The following is a 19,171-nucleotide window of genomic DNA, read 5'->3' as shown; positions in this document are numbered from 1 at the left end:
TCTCAAGCACATTGGTGTGACCCTTGCCAGCTCATTGATTCACTCTATGAGATTTAAAAGATTCCTTTGTTGTCTCCAAATTAACAAAGATGCTAAAAGGTGTGACGAAATTTCTGTGGTTTTTTACATTTACTTCTGGTAAACAAAGATAAGGGAAAAAAAACAAAAACAAAACCACCCCAAACCAAACCAAACCAACAACAACAAAAACAAAACAAAACAAAAACCCTGCACCCCCAAAACAACCCTAAATACAATATAGTGATCATGATGAAGCAGTTATAAGCTCTAGGCCCTCAGAATAAGTGGCAGGAACTAATGTATGCTTGGTTTGTCTCTTCAGGATTTCCTCCAGTTGTGAAACCATCAATCATATTGGAACAAGGCCTTTTGAGTACCTTCCCTTGACGCCGTATGGATTGAAAAATATAATTGTTTGTTAAATCTCCTTCAGAATAAATTATTAAAATAATTTGGTTTTGTGTAGACTTATGTATTCAGATAAAATCACAGAATAAATGGATTTTTATGATTAGTCTATGTTTGGGAGTATTATTTAAATTTGCTTCACAGATATGACCTACATTTTCAAAAAACAAGTAATAATTTCTCAAGAAGACTTTGATACTACCTGTGCTTGTCAATTTGTTGAGATTGAGGACAAAGGGCTTCTGAAATTTGACTAAAAAGTTCAAGTTATGGAGTTAATATTAATTTAAAAAAAGAAAAAAAAAACAACAATCCACCAAAAACCCAAAAAACCACCAACCTTTTCATTTCTGGTGTTTATAGTTTAAGATTACACAAAGAAAGCTCACAAGTTGCTTCTCCATCAGCAAAGAGTTTCTTTACTCTTTGAAACTGTTACCATGTATACACTTGAACAGTTTTTTGGTAACTTTCTAATGGAAAGAGAAAAACTAAGAAGGTTTATTACACAGTATCTTTAGAGCAGAAACCCGTAGCTTTGCATTAAGGCCTATTTAAGGAGAAAGAAATTTGATTACTTTGTAGTAAGAAGATACATTTTAATCTAGCAGAACACTAATTTTCATAAACAAATGTCTGCCATATGAGAATACTTACAGTATGTATTAGAGAAATCATTTATGCAGTATATGAATTCAAAATTTAAACTAATTTGAATGCCAGCTTTCAAACTTCAGCATTCAAAGGTTTGCTTCAGGTTTTCATACTGATTTTGCTGCATTTCCAAGATAGCGAGGGGAAAAAAATGTGTAGAACGAATTGTTAGTACATATTCAAAGAAGAAGAGCAATAATTGTCAGTTACCCATGGGAATGATCAGCCCAGACTGAAAATCTAGACAGACAACAAAGGGTCTGTGGTAAGAAAGGGAAAGAGGGAACTGGAGATACTTTCTAAAGGGAATTCAGAAGGTAACCCTCTGTTCAGCCTCTGAGTAGAGCACGTGGTGTGTGGGTGGTGGTCTGAACACCATATTCAGATTCACCTGGATCTCTCTGCTGCTGAAGACAGGACAGTGAAACTTTCTGCTCATCCCCAGTGAGCAGCTACTTGTAGTAGTTTTATGAGTTTTATGGGAAGCAGAACTCACAGTGAAAGGACAGTGAGAGGGTAAATTAACCATCACCCAGAGTGAGTGAAGAAGGGGTTCCCACTGGGAATGTCTTGCAGAGTTACTATAATCAGCTAGAACATTTCTGCTAGAAATGAACAAGAATATTTCTACTAGAATAGAACAAGTGGTGACTTAGGTTGTCCTCACTGCTGTGCCTCTCATGGGGTGCATCAGATGAGAAATTTAGGCATAAGAGCTATCTATGCATCACATACATTAGCATCATAATTGCTGCTGAAACTGAGTTCTCATTGTTCAGTTCAGCATAATTGCAATCTTGGAATCAGTCCAGGTTCAGTACAGTTAGTTTATAAACAGCATCCAATTGAACTCCTTGGAATATGGTCCCAATCATCTTCTGAGAAACAGATTAACAAGACACCTATTCTTTCATGAGCTGAAATTGTACAGTTTATCTGCAATGTTTTAGTGATGTGTCTTGTAACAGAACAGCGAGAACCAGGCCGAAAATCTTGCAAGAAATTAACTGTTCCATTGGAATTAGCATGAGAATTAAAAGTGCCCTCCAGCCAAATTTTGTCACTCAGGTGGCTGAAACACTGCGTACAAAACCCTTTTCAAATGGGTGTCCCTGGACAGTCACAGCCTGTGGTGTAACTCATTTCACCTGCAAGAAGAGACAGCAGCTTCCCCCTCTGCAGAGGTGATGGAATTAGGAAAACCAGAGAGTTCTCAACATGCAGAAATTAATAGTATGGGCACAAACTCACGGGAATGTAAATTCTTAAATCTGCGAATACACTCCTCTCCCTCGCGCTGCCAGCCCAGCTCTGCTGCCCACCTGCACACCATGTGGCCCTGGGGAGCAGGGGCCCTGCCCCTCTCCTCTGGCTTCATCTCACCCTCACACATTCCCAGAGCAGCAGCATGTGACAGATGATCGGCTGAGATCAAGACAGAGGAGGAAGATAACATCAGAGCTTGCCCGTTCCTACAGCTGCTGGCCACCTTTCATCCTTCCCCAAGTTTGGCCCTGGAGCACCAAAGCGCTGCAGGACTGTCCCAGCCTTCAGCTCTCACTGCCTGCTGCAAACCAGTAACCTAAAACAAACCCGTGCTTAGGAGCACTGACAGTCATGGCAGGGCCTGCAGCCACTTGAGGAGCCTTCAGTTTTCACTTTCTGGTGTTCTTGTGGCTTTTTGCTGCTGCACAACCTTTTGTCTTTCTCTCTACGCATGTTCTCCCTCGCTCAACTGAGAAAATTCACATGATTCCCACAAATAACTGCAGCTGTTTTTTTTGGTTGACCAGGCAACATTTTCAGCGGGGAAACCCATTTGATCTTTTAAATTTTAAATAAATTTTTGTTTGAAACCTTAGTCGTGTTCAATTATAAATAAAAAGCCCAATTATTAAAAAATTCAGCTAAGTGAAACCAGTGATTTACAGGCATGTTAAATCACAGATCTGATAAGGTTGATTACTCTGATGTATTGCCATGTGTATAAATGCTTGTGGTAATTCTAAATGAGCTGCACCATAGGGTGCAGCTGAGGGACCAGGAACACCAGCTCAGACACCACAAAGTTCCTCCAAGTGAGTGCAATAAAAGTGCAATATCTCCTTGCTGCCCTGCTCCTGACTGCAGAGCTGGGTTATCCCACATTAGCCCAGAGATCACCATCCTTTGCAGTGCAACACATCCTTATGTCTTTTACTGAAGACTCAAAGTCCTAAGATTTCAAACCCCAAGTCATTCAAAAAAGAATACAGGATTTTCAATTTGCACCTTTTTTTTTTTTTTTTTTTTTAAAGTTCAGCTCTCAGTGTATAGCCCACTCTGTACCTTCCATTTCAATATGCTTTTATTGATGCCGAAATTCACGTCTTGAGGGCTTTTATTAACAAATGGTACCTGCACAATAAGACACTACAACAACATTTTGTTTTGCTAAATATCAAACTTGACACTCTTACCTGTTCTACTCTTGTACCCAAAGAGGGAAAAGCAAAAAACCAAAAAACCAAAAAAACAACCAACCAAAAAACAAAACAAACAAACAAAAACCCCAACAACAACTCGAGGAAGATGTTCACGAAAAATCAAAAAGGAGAACTAGGCAGTAGACTTGAATTGTTCCCTCCACATCTTAAACTCATGTAATACCAGTATCTTAAAAATTGTGTTACATTGAATTTCTTCTGGCACAAGACAGGTGATAAGGAAGAGCTGCCTGTGTGGTTTTTTTTTCATGTTACGCTTTCCTTTCCTCTCCATCCCTTCTTCTCACCAGATTCCCATATTTATGAATCACAAGAAAACAAAGAAAAGAACAAACCCTCCCACTGAGACTGTGAACAAAGAATTCATGTCTGAAAGGTCAGAGCACATAATCACAAAAATTCTGTTACTGCAGTCAGATATTGGAGATATTAAGTCCTTATGAAAAGAGGCTATAAAACTGAGCTACTTTATGCCTTTTTAAAAATTTATTTGTAATCTGGCAGACATTTTTCAGATTGTTATCTATGACAGTCTTAGTAATACAATATACAGCAAAGCAAATTCAGAAATGGAAAGCAAACAGGACTTTTCCTAAAAGCTTTATTAAAAGTGTAGCCGTTGCACAAATATGGAGAATTCACATATGATTTATTTAGCAAAGAAAGAAGTAGCTTTGTTAATAACCAAGATCAAGTAATCATAAGGAAAATAAGGGACAGTCCCATAGTACTTTGTGCAGATTTACTTCATTTTATAATATTAAAAATGCAATATTAGCAGTTAAACCAATGCTATGCTAAATTTACACCCTACAGAAAAAAAGTTATCTAACAACTAAAAAGGACAAGAAAAGAAAATGACACTACTAAAACTCTTCTTTTGATTCTGACTTTAAAAGTTTGCTGTTGAATTTATTTGTTTATGTTGAAATCAGGTCTCTAACAAAACACTACTGTAATTCCTCAAATCCCAGAATACTTTATAGCAAATCTTTGCACTCTACAGCCTAGAATACCAATATCTACAGAAATACTCCAGAAACTAATACCCAGATGAAACTTCAGCAGACTGAAATCCCGTATTTCCTTATGTGCTTTCTCCTTTGTCTCCAAATTTTGTTCAAGAATTTTTTTTTTTTACTCTTCTTTAAGGCATTTTGATTAAGTTCCATTAAGTGCCTAATTCCTCAGAAGGTGTATTTCTGAGTGGTTCCATTGATGTATGCCAATTACACCAGCTGACAAACAGCCACTGCATTACAAAAAAAATCCATATTTTTAATGACTCCCTTGCTGTCCTCCATGTCTGTGTGTATGTCATGACACACAGCTTCCCACCATCTGCACCTCTTCCTTTATATATCCACGCACTTTGTATTATAAATTGCTTGGCTGTGATGTATCTTGACATTTGACACAACAGCAGGGCTGGGGGGAGTGTAAGTGCTGATCATTAGATTATTGTTGAAGTATTCTCTCCTTTCCTCCCCTGCTCCCTCTGTTCCCTGGAGACACAGGTGTTAATAAAATCAAACAAAATGAAAATGGGTAAATTATTGCAAGCTATGAACACCTACATCGTGCCATGCCTCACTAGTTTCCAATACCACCTCATTCTTGAGACAACCAAAGAAAAAGATGCAATTTCATCCTGTAGACTGGGTGGTATAAGGAAAGGACAAAAGAGACAAGATATTGCAATCCAAAGGTCAGTGACCCACTCCCTTGTATAATTATAACATTTCGTTTATATCCTACCAATCGGTCTTTGGATGACTGATAGCAAATTAAGTAGCTAAAAAAGAACAATTTTGAAAATTCCCTAATAACTAATAACTGAGTTCTAAACCTAAAGCATCATATAGGGAGATGAGCACAAGTATCAGCTTGTAATTTCTTTGCTAAAAATAATTTTAAGAGTACTTAGATCTGATTTAGGTCTGTGTCTCACTGCTTTACTTCAGGATTCTTGCAAACAGATTTAACACTTATTCTAAACACCACACAGATTTTGTAGAGCTTCAAGGGTCTGAGTCATTCTTGAGTGCGATATACATCCAATTGAATCTTGCAGGATGGATGCACTTAATTCCTCCTTGAAATGCAGGTAGAACATTTTTGTTCTTCATTCATTTCCCATGATCAAGCACAAGATCCTTCCCCTGCATTCTCCCAAGATTTCATGCAGTAAAAAAAAACTGAGTGAGAACATTGATGATGAACCTTTTGCTAATATATATTAACAGTTTGTATCTAAATTTAATGGTGGCTCACCTTTAGTAATTAGCAGAGACTGACACTTTAACAACCTGCTAGCCATTGTTACTGGAACAGCAGTGCACAGCTCTTCATAGTCTCACCAACTGCACAACCAGAGGAGCACCACAGAAAATAAATTCTAGATCTGTAGACCTGAGCAAAATCACTCAATCTTTCTCCATTTAGTACATACAATGCCACTTACTGGTTTACCAGGGTCACTCTCTCTGGCACAGCAAAGTTTCACACTTCAGTGCAAGGTACAAAAATACTATAGATTATAGAATTTTACAAGAAACCACGTGGAAATAATTCTCTCTAAAAGGTTGGCGGAACAGAACAAATCAAATGCTTCCTGTGAAGAATGCTGGAAACTCAACTGTTAAAGCCAGATACCTCAGAGCACTCCAATCCCTACAGTTGCTGGCAGCCAGTCCCAGGTCACACCCATTTTATTTACACGCTAAATATTGATCTGAACTTGGAATTCAAGACTGCAGCTTTACCGAAACAAGCCAACAGCTTCCCATTTGAAAAGCTGTCTACCTGTATTTATCTCAACCAGACCACAGTAATTAATATTTATGAGGATGAGTGAAAGAAGGATGCTCATAGCAAATTATGAAAACACAAGAACGTGTGAAGATGCTGGTGGGACTAACAAAAGGCACCTAAAGCATACATGCAACAGGCCCAAGAAGTGACAAAAGGAGAGGATAACAGTATCTGTGTAGCTGCCTACACAATCCAGGAAAAGTCTTGGTACTCGTACCAAATACATTTATTACCACTGATTTAATGGCTTTATTTGACTGTTACAGGCACCCACATCTGAGACATCCCTGATCTCAGGCCAATCAAAGTAACAGTGCCTAGCACGTGTTCCATTCTTCAGGGTAAGTACTAGTTCTGTTACAGGTTTAAATGTGCATGTGTTGCATATTTCTGGATTTGTATCTTACATGAATATGACCAATAAAAAGTGGACAGAAGAGGAGAGCTCCAGGAAGAACTTGTCAGCAGCATTTTCAGGTGGGGAAAAAAAAAAAAAAAGAAAAAAAAATAGGACGTTTTGATCTGCAGAATGTGAAGTATAACAATTAAAACAGAAGGGTAGACACTTTGAGCTCATTAAAATTTCTTTTGAAGATGAAAGTCATTAGATTTCAATGAGAACTTGGAGCAGAAGCTCACATTGACATGAGAATATTTAACCTGTAGTCTACAGTGCTTCAAGCAATTGAAAGTATGATAAATAATTGCATGGCTGTAGTAACCACATAGAAGGAAAGAAAGGATTACCCTAATCAAACACAGTCAGTGTGCTGTTGCCTGTCTCTGTGCTCCACATTTCATTCTGAAAGTTTGCAGTAATAAAAACGGAAATCCTGAGTTCTTAAACAGGAAATTGTAAAGGATTTATTTTCCTGCCACCTCCAAGAAAACTTTGATAATATTCAGGGTCAGTTCTTCAGCTGGCATGATCAGCAGAGCTCTGTGGAAATCAGTGGATCATTGCCAATTTATAACAGCTGAATGTCTGCTTTTACTACAGGGGCAACCTTATTTTAGATTTTTTTTTTCTTCATATCTCTAACCCTTTTATTCTTTTCTTCTTTAAATTAGGAACATTAATGGCCAAGTACAATTTTTTGTTGTCAGGAATACCTGTCTTTCAAGGTACAGGACTGATATTTTTATGTAAGTGATTCTTACTCTTATTTCAGTATCACTACAAAGCACAAGTCAGGATCCTACAGTGCTTTACCACACAGGTGTTTTTTTTATGTTATATCTGTGCAAAAAGCCAAATACTAATGTAACAGAGGCCTAAAGCACAGATAAGGGACTCTCCTGAAAAGGCAGGATAAGCTTGTCTTACACAGCAATATGGGAAACAGGGCTTCTCAAAAGAAGCCATCTAGGAAGGAAGAATGAAAACATTTTATTCTTCATGTATTGAAAAAAACCAGGTTTTTTTTTTCTCCAAATGAAGAAAGTGCTCTAGGGGAAGTAACTGATTCTGTGAAGCCTTTTGATTTTGACAATAATCTTCTCAGGGCTTCAGGGAATACAGTTCTGACTGACTTGGGTTGCATAAACAGGATTTTGTAGGTCCACAGCCAAGAAACCTGATGGTAAGGGATGACTAGCATGATGCAAGATCAATATACATTCATTTCTAAAAAGACAAAGGGAAAAACCCAGAAACACGCTCATCTATGACAAAAATATATAAATAAAGACCTAGATACTTTTAGGCGAAATAGCCCTAAAGAAAATTTCCCAAGAGATCAGAGCTCTAGGGCTGGAGGAAGAGTCATTGGGCAAAGATGGCTTTTGGGAAGCAAAACTTTTTTATTAAAATGAGAATGGAATATTTGGAAAAGATTATAAGGGATGACCTTCATAACTTCTCAGAGGATTCACCAACCCAATAATTTTCTCATTTGACTGGTAATGAAAGAAAACAGAGTTACATCTCTTGCCCTGGTAAAACAATCTCAGAGTCATCATTGCTCATATTCCAGGTGACCTGGACCACCTAAAAGACACCTGAGTTTGGGCATATCTGTGTTGATGCTTTTTTAGACCTTTCACAAAATATGTGATGAAAATATCTGTGTTTTCCCACAAATCATTTGCAAGGGAAGGAGAACCCAAAAGTCAAGAATGAAAGATGCATTATCTGAGATGTGCTCTGTTAATCAGTGTTGACAACTGAAAAGCACTGTAACCTTTCTGAAAAATCTGTGATCTGATTGAATCCTCGGATTTCAACTTGATAAACACTAATACCAAGTTACATCTGTTTTGTTGCAAAGGAGACCTTTTGCCATCACTTTTTGCTGGAAATCACATCACTGGTGAAAATGAGGAAAGCTTGTTAAGAGCCTGTTTCACTGGAAGTTTCCCTATCTGCTTCTGGCTGTTTTGCAAAACAACAACAAGAAGAAGTTATTTTGTTACATGCAGCTGCTGAAATAATGTGGTTGTACAAGATCTCTCGTGGCAATTGCTTCTGTGGTTGTTCTGCAGTAAAGAGCAGTAAAGACCAGGCCATGACAGTGGTTGCTATGAAGAACCTTTGCCACAGTTGCTGGCAAAGGTTTCAGTGGAAGATTGTGCTCTGCATTTGCAAGCACTGTTAAAAACAGGTTTCACTAACATCAATAAAACCTCCCCAGAATCTGGCAGAAAACTCCCATTATAACTTTAAATAATTCAGGCAAATTGAACCTGCTCCTGCATATATTCTGAGATAAGAATGTTTTCTAAATATTTGACAAAGGAAGGGGAAAAAAAGGTTAAAATATAAGGGCAAACTTACATAGAATCCTCCCAGTACATCACTGAGTAGCTGTCTAAACACTGTACATCCCTACCACAAAATAAAGATATTCCTCTGCTGCTTTGTTACTGCATAGCCCTACAACCAGGCTCTCTAGGACTAAACCTGAAAGCAAAATTCAGGCATGCTGTAGCATTAAATGTTCAGAAAATCCATTGCCTTTGTAGTATTCATAATCTTATTATGTCAAATTTAGCTGGTCAAATTCTGCTCTTACTTGTACTTCACATCTGTCAACTTAGGGAGTACAGTGCATACATCAAGGCAGCATTTAGTTCAGCATAGGGAGAGATTTGATGTTTGAAATACATTTCATCTTTTGAAAGCCATATTTTTCCAATAATAAGTGCTGAAACAAGTATCCTCAAGGTCATGAAATCTGTATTCTTTCCCACTCAGCTAAAGCTGGCATTAAGGAGCTAAAATGAGAGAAATATTGTCATTTGGTTATGTAGCGTAACGCGCTCCGTGTCGTCCTTCCGACCCTTGGGACACTTTAACAAGGAAATCAGCTGGAGCACAGGAGCTGCAGAGAAGTTCCTGGCTGAGGGTCTGACAGAGTGAGTGCCGGGCTGCAGGCTGTGCACGCTGCAGGGGTTTTGCAAAGTAGATGTGTTGCTTTCTTAATTAAATAAACATATACTAATATTATCAGTTTGCCTAACTTTCACAAAGAAATATTAGAAATACTTGCAAATAAGCACATAGAGCGCTGATCCCTCAAGAATCCCACTAGAGTGCCAGAGGCTTAGTCCAATTAAAAATAGGACTGCTAACGTACCTTAGTTGTATTGCAAAAATGTTCCAAAAATCTCAGGTAAAATTTTAAAGCTGTCTTCCTTGGGTAAGCATAAACCATCAGAGCAAGTAAACTTACTCTAAATAATATTTATCATCATTAAAATATCTTAATTTTCTTCTATTGTGTACATGGAAATAGAATCACAGCTGGTCAGAGTGCCCAAGGTGAGAGAAGACACCTACGAAGATGACTTAATTTTTTCCTATGAGCCTTTACAACAGTGAGCCAAAATAGAAAACATAGTGATAAAAATTCCAGCTAATGCCTGCAGTGTGCACTCTGTATTTTTCAGAGGGGAACAAAAAGCTGTACTTTCTTTTGACTGTGTAACAGAGGACACAAGTTATTAACAACGCTATAATAAGCACCTGTATGGACAGACGTAATGACTTTAGAGGTTTGTGCTGAAATCCTCTTTCAAATGGTCAAAAAATGGCACTTATTGTTCAACTTTCAAACCTATGTGCAAAAGACCAAAACTAGACCTTTTGAACTGACTGCATGCATTACACCAAGAAATTCCAATCTTTTTAGTTGAAACTTCCCTAAATGTCATTCCAAAGTTTTCTGCAGCACTTTGAAAATTTCAGTACAGAAACAAAGAGGTGGGAACAACAACAAAACTAACTGAACATCACTTTTTGATCTCATTGCTTGTAACTAAATGCCTTTTTTTTTTTTTTTTTGGGTGGGGGGTGGGTGGGTTTAAAAATTTATTTAGCACCAAAACAGAACCTGGTGAATCACTGTCACTCCTTTTCATTACTGGAAACAACTTTATTTTTTGAAAAGTCCTAGAAAATATAGACAGATTTCCTTTTTCCTTTCCAGATATTTTAGGTTAGATAGGTAGCTGCATGTCTATTTAATCACAGGCACTTGCATACCTGAACTTGCTCTGAGCTTTTCTGATGAATTATCTCTGATTAATTTTCTTTTTTTTTTTTACACAGAGACATTGTCACACATCAAACAAAGCAACTAAGTAGATGTTTGAGGCCAACACAATCCTTCCTATATACAAGGTTAGGGATCTTACAGTTTAGTCTTCTGAAGCTGTTCAACACCTCCTAGTTTTACTGACATTAGTTTGATGTGTTTAGTGCCATCAGATGTGGTTTAGTGCCACAACACTGAGGTTCAAATTTGAAAATGAAATTTCAGAGATAAAAGCATTAAGATAGTTCTATCAGCTATAATACTGGAATGTGCATGCCTGCAGCATTATTTGCAGTGTTAGATTCAAGGAGGCCACTAGAAAATATCAGTCGATGTATTTAATAGCTTGTTTCCCAACCTGAGTCCCACGAGAACCTCAACCAAAAATTATCAGTGCTATTTCTCCCACATTCTACTTTTCCATTTCTAATTGTTTATATTTGATCACAGAAGCCCCTTTTAATTCAGCTACCCAATATAATACATTACACATAATATTTTGCAAGATACAGCTTCTGCCACTGCCTTTATACCTTCAGGCTTTGTGACTTGACGCCATAATGGTCTTGATTTATTAGAAGATAAACCTTTTCCAATGCTTTTTCCTTTAAATAGTGAACTGTAAATAACTTATCCAATATGGAAAATGCTAAGTAGCTCATTTCAAATTCTAATGGACATTGTCTACAGTTTCATCACCCACTGCAAAATCCTTGTTTTAATGCTTTACCTGCATATATGGGAACATACAGGATTGTAACCTGTACATATACACATTTCTGTGTGGGTCTGCTGAGATGCAGAAATTTGGGTGGGGTGCAGCTAGCATATTTCAAAACAGAAGGAGTGATTTTGTTGCTGTATTTGTGTCTTATAGATTTGTACTTGAATATTCAATGGCATAATATTGCTGCTAAATATAATTCAACCAACATTTTTTATCCTTTTTCTTTAATTATTTCAGTTCTGTGGTTCAGCTGGCTCAAGCTTTCCAGCTGTCAAATCATCACCGAAGAAACCCTCCTGCAAAGCTTAACTCCAGTCAGCCCTCATTTTCAGTCAGTAACAGCATTTCCTGCCTATGCTTACACACTGGCATGTGAATGTTGTGGCATACCTTGATGTCATCATCAGGATGGAGTGAGGACTGACTGGGCCATGCACCGTAATCCTTGTGTTTGGAGCTCTGGCTCTGACCATATTAAACCCAAGTCCTGGGCTAACAAGCCTTCCTAATTACTCCTCTGTTCTCTCTCCCCTGCAGGCACCATCTCTGGCACGTTCTGCCTCCAAGCAAGCTCTGCTCCACCAGCCCCATGATCCACACCCAGAGAGTTCAGATCTTTTCTCCCTGACAGCCTTAACCAAATCATTTTTCCAGGCTTGCCATTCTTCAGAACACTCAGGCTTTGCTATCATCAACCCACTATTTCCAGAACGCAGTTAAGGGCTTATCACTTAAAACTTTAAACACTAATTGCTTAGTAATGAAAACTTGAATTGATCAGAGAGTAAACTTCTGCTAACTGATTGGCAGAATTCCAGCTCCAGTCCATAATAATCAAAATTCACTAAAATAACATTTTAAATGTCTTTCGTTTGAAAACCTTTCTATACCCAAGTGTGTGAAGATCTAGATGCAAGATAGTAATTTTAAGTGTTCCTAGGATTGAGCCCAAAAAATTTTTCTGAATTACCAATTGCTAATTTGGGGTTGAATAAAATCTGTGTTCATCTCAAAAATTGTCTAAAAATCATATTTATCCTTCCTTTATTTCATGTGCTTGTGTTGTCAGGTTCATCAATCCCTCTTAGAAATGTATGTCTCAAGAGAAAGATACTCAGCTTCCTTTTAACCTGATGCTCAGGATGGAGACCCTTCCATTGTCACTTTGATAGGATTTTACTACAGATTGCCAAAGCTACTGAGGATCTTTCCTCACCTTCTAAGGCAACTTTCTGAATTTTCACAACTTCAGGTGAAATACTGCCAGGAATGGAGCAGCTAATTCCCTGTATATTCTACTCATTTACTGTGGGTGCTGATGGATCTGTGTAGAGATGTTTAAGGCAATGTTACTCATGAGACATTGGATAACGAAAAGGAAATAAATGTAAACTGAATTCTTAGCATACCATTGACTATTCATGGCATTGGACTGGAAGCCTCTTTCTAGTTGTTAGAAATTGCGGAGGAAACATCCTGAAAACATGCGAAGCACCAGAACTACTCCTTCATCTCTTAACTGTATTTAGTTCATGGTCAAAACCCCAACCCATTTCTTTAAGATCTCTTTCATGTCACAAGAGCTTTTGGACAGTGTTCCAAAACACAGACCAAGATAGTTTCTTTTGCTTTTACCTTCAAGACCACAATATGAAAGGCTTCTGGCATGCTGATGTTCTGTCACTTTTTAATGCAAACTCTGGAAGTCCACGGACACAACGCTACACAATCTGAGGAAGATAAATCACAGTTACTTCAAGCCAGTTGACAGCAGATTAAGCAGCTGCAATCATCAACCACCAAGGGAGTTTCTTCTTTTATCTTACTAAATGCAAAAGTATACCAGGAGCTGCTAATATCACCGGACTATCAGGAGTCCTGCTTTTACATAAATATCAGCAAGCAGTAAGTAAATTCTGTTGAGGAAATGTAATAAAACAAAGACGGTTTCAAATATGACCATTCCCTGATGCATTCTGTAGCCCCCTCTTACTCACTTATTGCATGCTGTTGAGATTATAAGGTTTGCTTTTATCTGTCAGAAATCAATATTTCAAACATCGGATAAAAGAGGAAATTGAACTGGGAATAGGCTGAAGTGCTGTAAAAACTACAAAGCACAATTATCAAAAAGCACTTAAAGTACTTAATAGGACACACATATAAAAATGCTCAAATTAATGTCAGGGAACTATAATGAGAACTTTTTCTATGCTTTTTGATCCAAATGCAATGCAATTCGAGCGCAGCCTGGTCAGTCAATACAGTTTTCAATTTATATGAAACCCTAAGGATTTCTAGCAATCCATTTGCTAGAACTGAACCATTACATATGATTGGTTAATATTTCAATTTATTGAAAATACATTATTTTGTGTAAAGTGTTTAAGTTGTTGAGGTTTAATCATTATAAACTGTTATGATGAAAATAGATCTTTGGGTAAACAAAGACCTTACAGTCAAGCTTTTAATAAATACTAGTGTAACTAGAAAATTGGATTTTAAGAGGAATAGACATAAGGAAAAACTGCAGATATGGGGTCACAAGATGAGAGGAAATTGTTGTACAGAATGGATCTTTATCAGCACACATTAAGCTGAGAATGGACTTTGTTAAATGTTTGGAAAGCATGGCTATTTCATGCAAAAAAAAAAAATAAACACAACAACAAAACCCCTCTTCACTATTAACTTTAGTACTTTCCCCTTTGATTTATATATTCATTTATCATCTTTCATACTACTGAGCTGGAGGTCTTTACAAAATTATGCTGGATCAGAAATCACTGCAAATGAAAGTGCGTGTCTGTGTGAACACACCTGCATCCATGGAAAACAGATTGAGTGATTTCAGAAAATTTGATATGAAACACAAAAAGCTGCAACACGCAGAGGAGTTATAGCCATGATTTGAGCAAACAAGATGCACATTAATTAAATGGTTGGATCTAACTGTAGCACTCTTTCCTAACCTACACACCACAAAGAACAACAAGGGACTGTTAAAAATCCTTCTTTGTGGAAAGTTATTTGTTGCAGCAGCCCTCTTGTTAGAGGGTAGAAATGAGCCAAGATACAGACTTCTTGTTTATCACAGCATGGAAGGGGCCCTGGTTTATTCCTCTTTACAGCTCAGCCACCCTGACTCCAGGTGTTCACTGACCCTGGCTGCAGCAAGTTCCTGCTGTGGGTTTCCCTTGCAGCCTCTGACTGCTGGTTATTTCCCACTGAACTCTGACTGCAGGGATCAGTTTGCAGCCTCTGACTGCAGGCTTTTACCCAGCTAGACTGTGGCTGCAGATTCCAACACAAGGCTCTGACTGCAGACCCAGACTGACCTCACAGCAGTGAGTCTCTCTCCTCAGGGTCCTTCTCCTTCATGATGCTCCCCTCACTAGCTAACCCACTGCCTTTTATCACACTTATCTTTGCTGGATACAGCTGTGACTCATCAGGGGTGAAGTCATCGATATTCCCTTCTACAATTTTTAACATTTACACTTCATGTTTGTACTTTAACCATGACATCTCTTTCATATGAGGGAACCTTTACTCCATCACAATTAAAATGGTCCTCTGATTGGAATACACCAAGCTCTCTGAACTATGGATCAGACTGTGGTTTCCACTAACAGACAAATTGTTCCATAAGCCAAACATCTTCCCACCACATTTCCTTATTATAGTTTTGAGCCTAATGCAGTGCAATTTCTTAGTTAATATTTTTAAGTATTTTACTATGTATTCTCCTTTTTAAAGTATAATCTGAATCTTTGCTACTACAATTGTAGTCCTACTTCTTGGTCTATTTTATGTGATGAAGAAGATGTTATAGCATTATTCCCTTTTGCAAGAAATTTGACTATGTAGGCACAGCCATCACACAGGATCTTTCCAGTACACAGCTTCTGTGAGTAGTACAGTCAGGCTCTGATCTAGACAGTTAATGACTAATGCAATTCTCCAAGTTAAACTGCACAAAGCACAGCTGAAATCTCTCTTCTAATAGTTCTGGTCTTGTGTATGTTAAGCAAACTGTAACACAATTCAATTGAGGGAATTGGCAAAGATATCCCTTAAAAACAGTTTTCACATTTGAAAACAACTTCGACAAAGTTAAAAATAAATAGATTGCTTCCACTGCATAGTGTATCCACTTGAACGGTGTCTTGAATTTTCAGACCTCCTGAACCAACAGACTGGTTTTCTGAATCAACAGAATCATCACAGAGCACACAACCTTCTCCAAACAGTACATTTTTCCAAATAATAATAATAATAATAAAAGTTTTGTTTTCTCTGAGGAGAAAACATGCTGTGATCTGGTAAGGCAATTGTAGTTATGGCAGTCATAATTGCACAATACACTTCACAGAAGCTTCTGCTATTGCACCTTATTGCATTTTTTCCTTCAATTATTAAATTCAGAGGCTTAACCTCAAAAGAAAATGCACTTGTCTTTACATACACTTGAATTGTTACTGCCATTTAAAACAAATCAATGTTTTCTTTAGTACCATAATAGCTTATTTACAAAGCACCTCCTTAAGAGATATTTACAAGGTGTTCTGGAAGTAAACATGTTTCACACTTTAAGAAGAGCTCCCAATAAAGACAAAGAAGGCTTCATCCTCACCTCAAAGGTAGGCACAACTAAAGTGACCTAAATTTGTGCACAAAGGCAGTTGTTACTAGATTATAACCCTCCATTAATAAATAATGCAAGGAAAAACTATGCATTGTACACAACCCCAATATCCCTAGAGAAGTCCAGGAAATTAATTTTCAAAGGCACAGCATATAAATATAATACTTTCATTAATGTTAACAGGAAAGCAAACAGTTAAAATCTTATTGTTAACCTGTGTTTAAATACACATTCCTTAGAAATAATATACCACTCCAGACTTGGACCTTCCACTGCATAAAACTCACAGGACACCAAGGCCTCATTGAGGGTGGAAAGACCACGCTACTCCAGTAAATTCAGAACATGCACTCAGAGTGTAGTTTGACACAAACAGGAATGTTCACGCCACTTTCCTCTAGAAATATATGGGAGATTTTTAAATTAGTCTCCACAGGCTTCTCCAGAAAGAGGTCAGAGAAACCAAGTAAAGCAATACAAGTACATGTAACAAAGAGGAGTTTGAATGAAGGAAATTTTGCACAAAACTCACACACAGGCTTCTTCATTTCCAAATGTAAACATCTACTGCTTTAATAAGCAGATCACCCCCAGTTCAAGCTATGCCTGTATTTAAAGACATCAAACCCTTTGATTCCAGTAGAGTAGCAAGACTACTATGATGGTAGTTATAAACCAAAACCAATAAGAGACCAAGCTTTGCCAAAGGGAAGAACCAGAATTAAAATTGAAAGCATTGGACAAAGGGACAGCCGCAAAGTAATGCAATGACCTATGCTGAAGCAGCCAAGTTATATATAATATTATTTCTTACACAAATTTTAAATTGTATTTTTTCAGTACATTTGTGTCCGTAAATTTGAAATCTATTACTTTTATCATCTGTAATGCACAGTCAATATTTTGCATTTGCAGTCTTCAAAATTTAATGGCGGAGGCAGAATAATTTTGTATTTTATCAGTTTATTTTATCTAACTGCTAACAATATGTGGTATCTATCATGTATTGTAAGTACTCTTACATTACAGAAATCACTTTATTCCCTGATTTTCTTTTATTAACCAAGATTATCTTTCCAGCTGGTCTTCAATTATATATTTATTAAGGATCATTAATGAATTATATAAACTCCCCATTGTTCTTACTGCTAAACATAAAACCATTTCATTCAACCATGCTATAAATCTGAAATTTGCCTTCCAGTTTTACTACAAAGCCATTTTAGAACAGGTATTGAAAAACAAAAACCAAAAACCAAAAACAAACCAACCAAATCATTCAACAATTAAATTGTTGGATGATTTGGTTGTTTTCTTTTTTTTCCCCCTTAATTTTCAAAAGTGACTTTCCCAATTAAAATAATAAAATAATCAGGAATTTACTTAGAAGGTTAAAATAGTGTGATTGAAAAATGAATACTAAGATTTTTCCATTCCTCTTTTCATCTTCACTTGAGTTAAAATACAAGCAGCTCAAATTATAGATTATTCCCCCTCTTTAAAAAAAGGTAGAAGGTGGTGAGACAGTGTTGGGTAGATGCACACCAGTAATGGATTATGGAGATTTTTGTCTCCTGGGTCACTGTTATGAATCTGATCCAAGACTGCAGTGACGAAATGTCAGTGCCATTTTATGGCTTTTAGCATGAAATCCTGACCCTGTGAGGTCAATGGCAAAACATCAGTAGTGCCAGGATTTTCACCTTTTGGATCTCTAAGATGCAAAAAGAATTAAGGTCTGACTCAGCATCCATCAACTTTAATGGGAGTTACACTAAGTTCAAGGTGCAGGTTTTTAAAAGTCCTCAGGTGTTGCTTTGCTCATGCTTTAATAAGAGCTGGGTCCTTCAGATGACTCAAACACTTAAAACGGCAGCATTAAAACTATAAACTTACCTTTAAAGTTAAATGTTCTGATGACTCTCATCCCCTTGCTCCACTGTCTGGATCACCCTGCTCCATTAGGCTGAGCACTGGATAAGGGCTTCTTTCACCACACGTATTCCCTTCGCTCGCTTCTTTCTCTGAAAGAAAAATCCTTGTACCAGATGACACAAGGTCCAAAACCTCTGGGATCACCATGTTTGTGGCCCTCAAGAAATCTGGCATAGACTCTGGCTTCTGCTCTGCATCCTGTCTGGTCAACTTACAGTCAGCTCCCATAATATCCACTCCTACAAAACAGGAGATCTCTGGAGTAGAGGATTAGTAAACCTTTGGGTCATAATGACTCAATTAACAAAGCAGCAGAAGTCATCAAACATGCTTTTTGGAGTGATTAATTCAAAGAAAACCCTTATCAATTTCCTGAAAACAGGCAGAGGTGGCTTGTTATTGTATTTAATTTCATTTCATTTCATTTGCTCTGATATTGTGTGTTTTTCAGAAAAGACATTACCAGCCATTTTAAAGCAGCGGTCACAGGAACCTAACTCTTAAATCTTGCTGCTTTGCAGGTTTGAAGATGTTTGATCCTGAAAATGAAATAAGAATAGAATCCAACTGGGCTGTCAAAGTTTAAGTGTTTATCCAAAATGAAAACAAATTTCCAAAATGGAATGATTTGATGATGCCCTCCAAAAGTACTAAGGTACACAAATATAAAAATTATGTCTTGCTGTAACATATGCTTTCCAGACATATTTCACTTGCAGTTCAGGCGTGTGCTCCTAGAAGTATTTAGCTATGCTGAAAACCACCCAGGAATTAAACTGGATGAAAGCATGCTGAGGAAGTTGTTGGAGGTTTAATTACCTTTTCTTTTTTTCCTCTTTAGTGGGAGTTCTGAATTCTGGAGGAGTAAAACTCCAGTCTCTACTGTATTGAAATGATATTTTTTTAGCACTCCAATCATTGTCTCTACTTGACTAAGACA

The 19,171-nt window shown here is 37.4% G+C and overlaps 1 long non-coding RNA gene across 1 annotated transcript in view; it reads right to left on the bottom strand.

Moving 5' to 3' along the window:
• The window catches only part of LOC120757845 (uncharacterized), a 126,138-nt gene that overhangs the window by 48,338 nt on the left and 58,629 nt on the right, over positions 1-19,171 (bottom strand). Inside the window, exons 3-4 of the long non-coding RNA XR_005702692.2 lie at positions 18,193-18,320; positions 13,284-13,378 (exon numbers count right to left, since the gene is read on the bottom strand). This is a non-coding gene — a long non-coding RNA (uncharacterized LOC120757845). The remainder of the gene's footprint in view (positions 1-13,283; positions 13,379-18,192; positions 18,321-19,171) is intronic.

This window comes from Hirundo rustica, chromosome 11, assembly GCF_015227805.2.
Source record: "Hirundo rustica isolate bHirRus1 chromosome 11, bHirRus1.pri.v3, whole genome shotgun sequence".
Lineage (NCBI taxonomy): Eukaryota > Metazoa > Chordata > Aves > Passeriformes > Hirundinidae > Hirundo > Hirundo rustica.
This window is presented reverse-complemented; position numbering and strand designations above follow the sequence as displayed.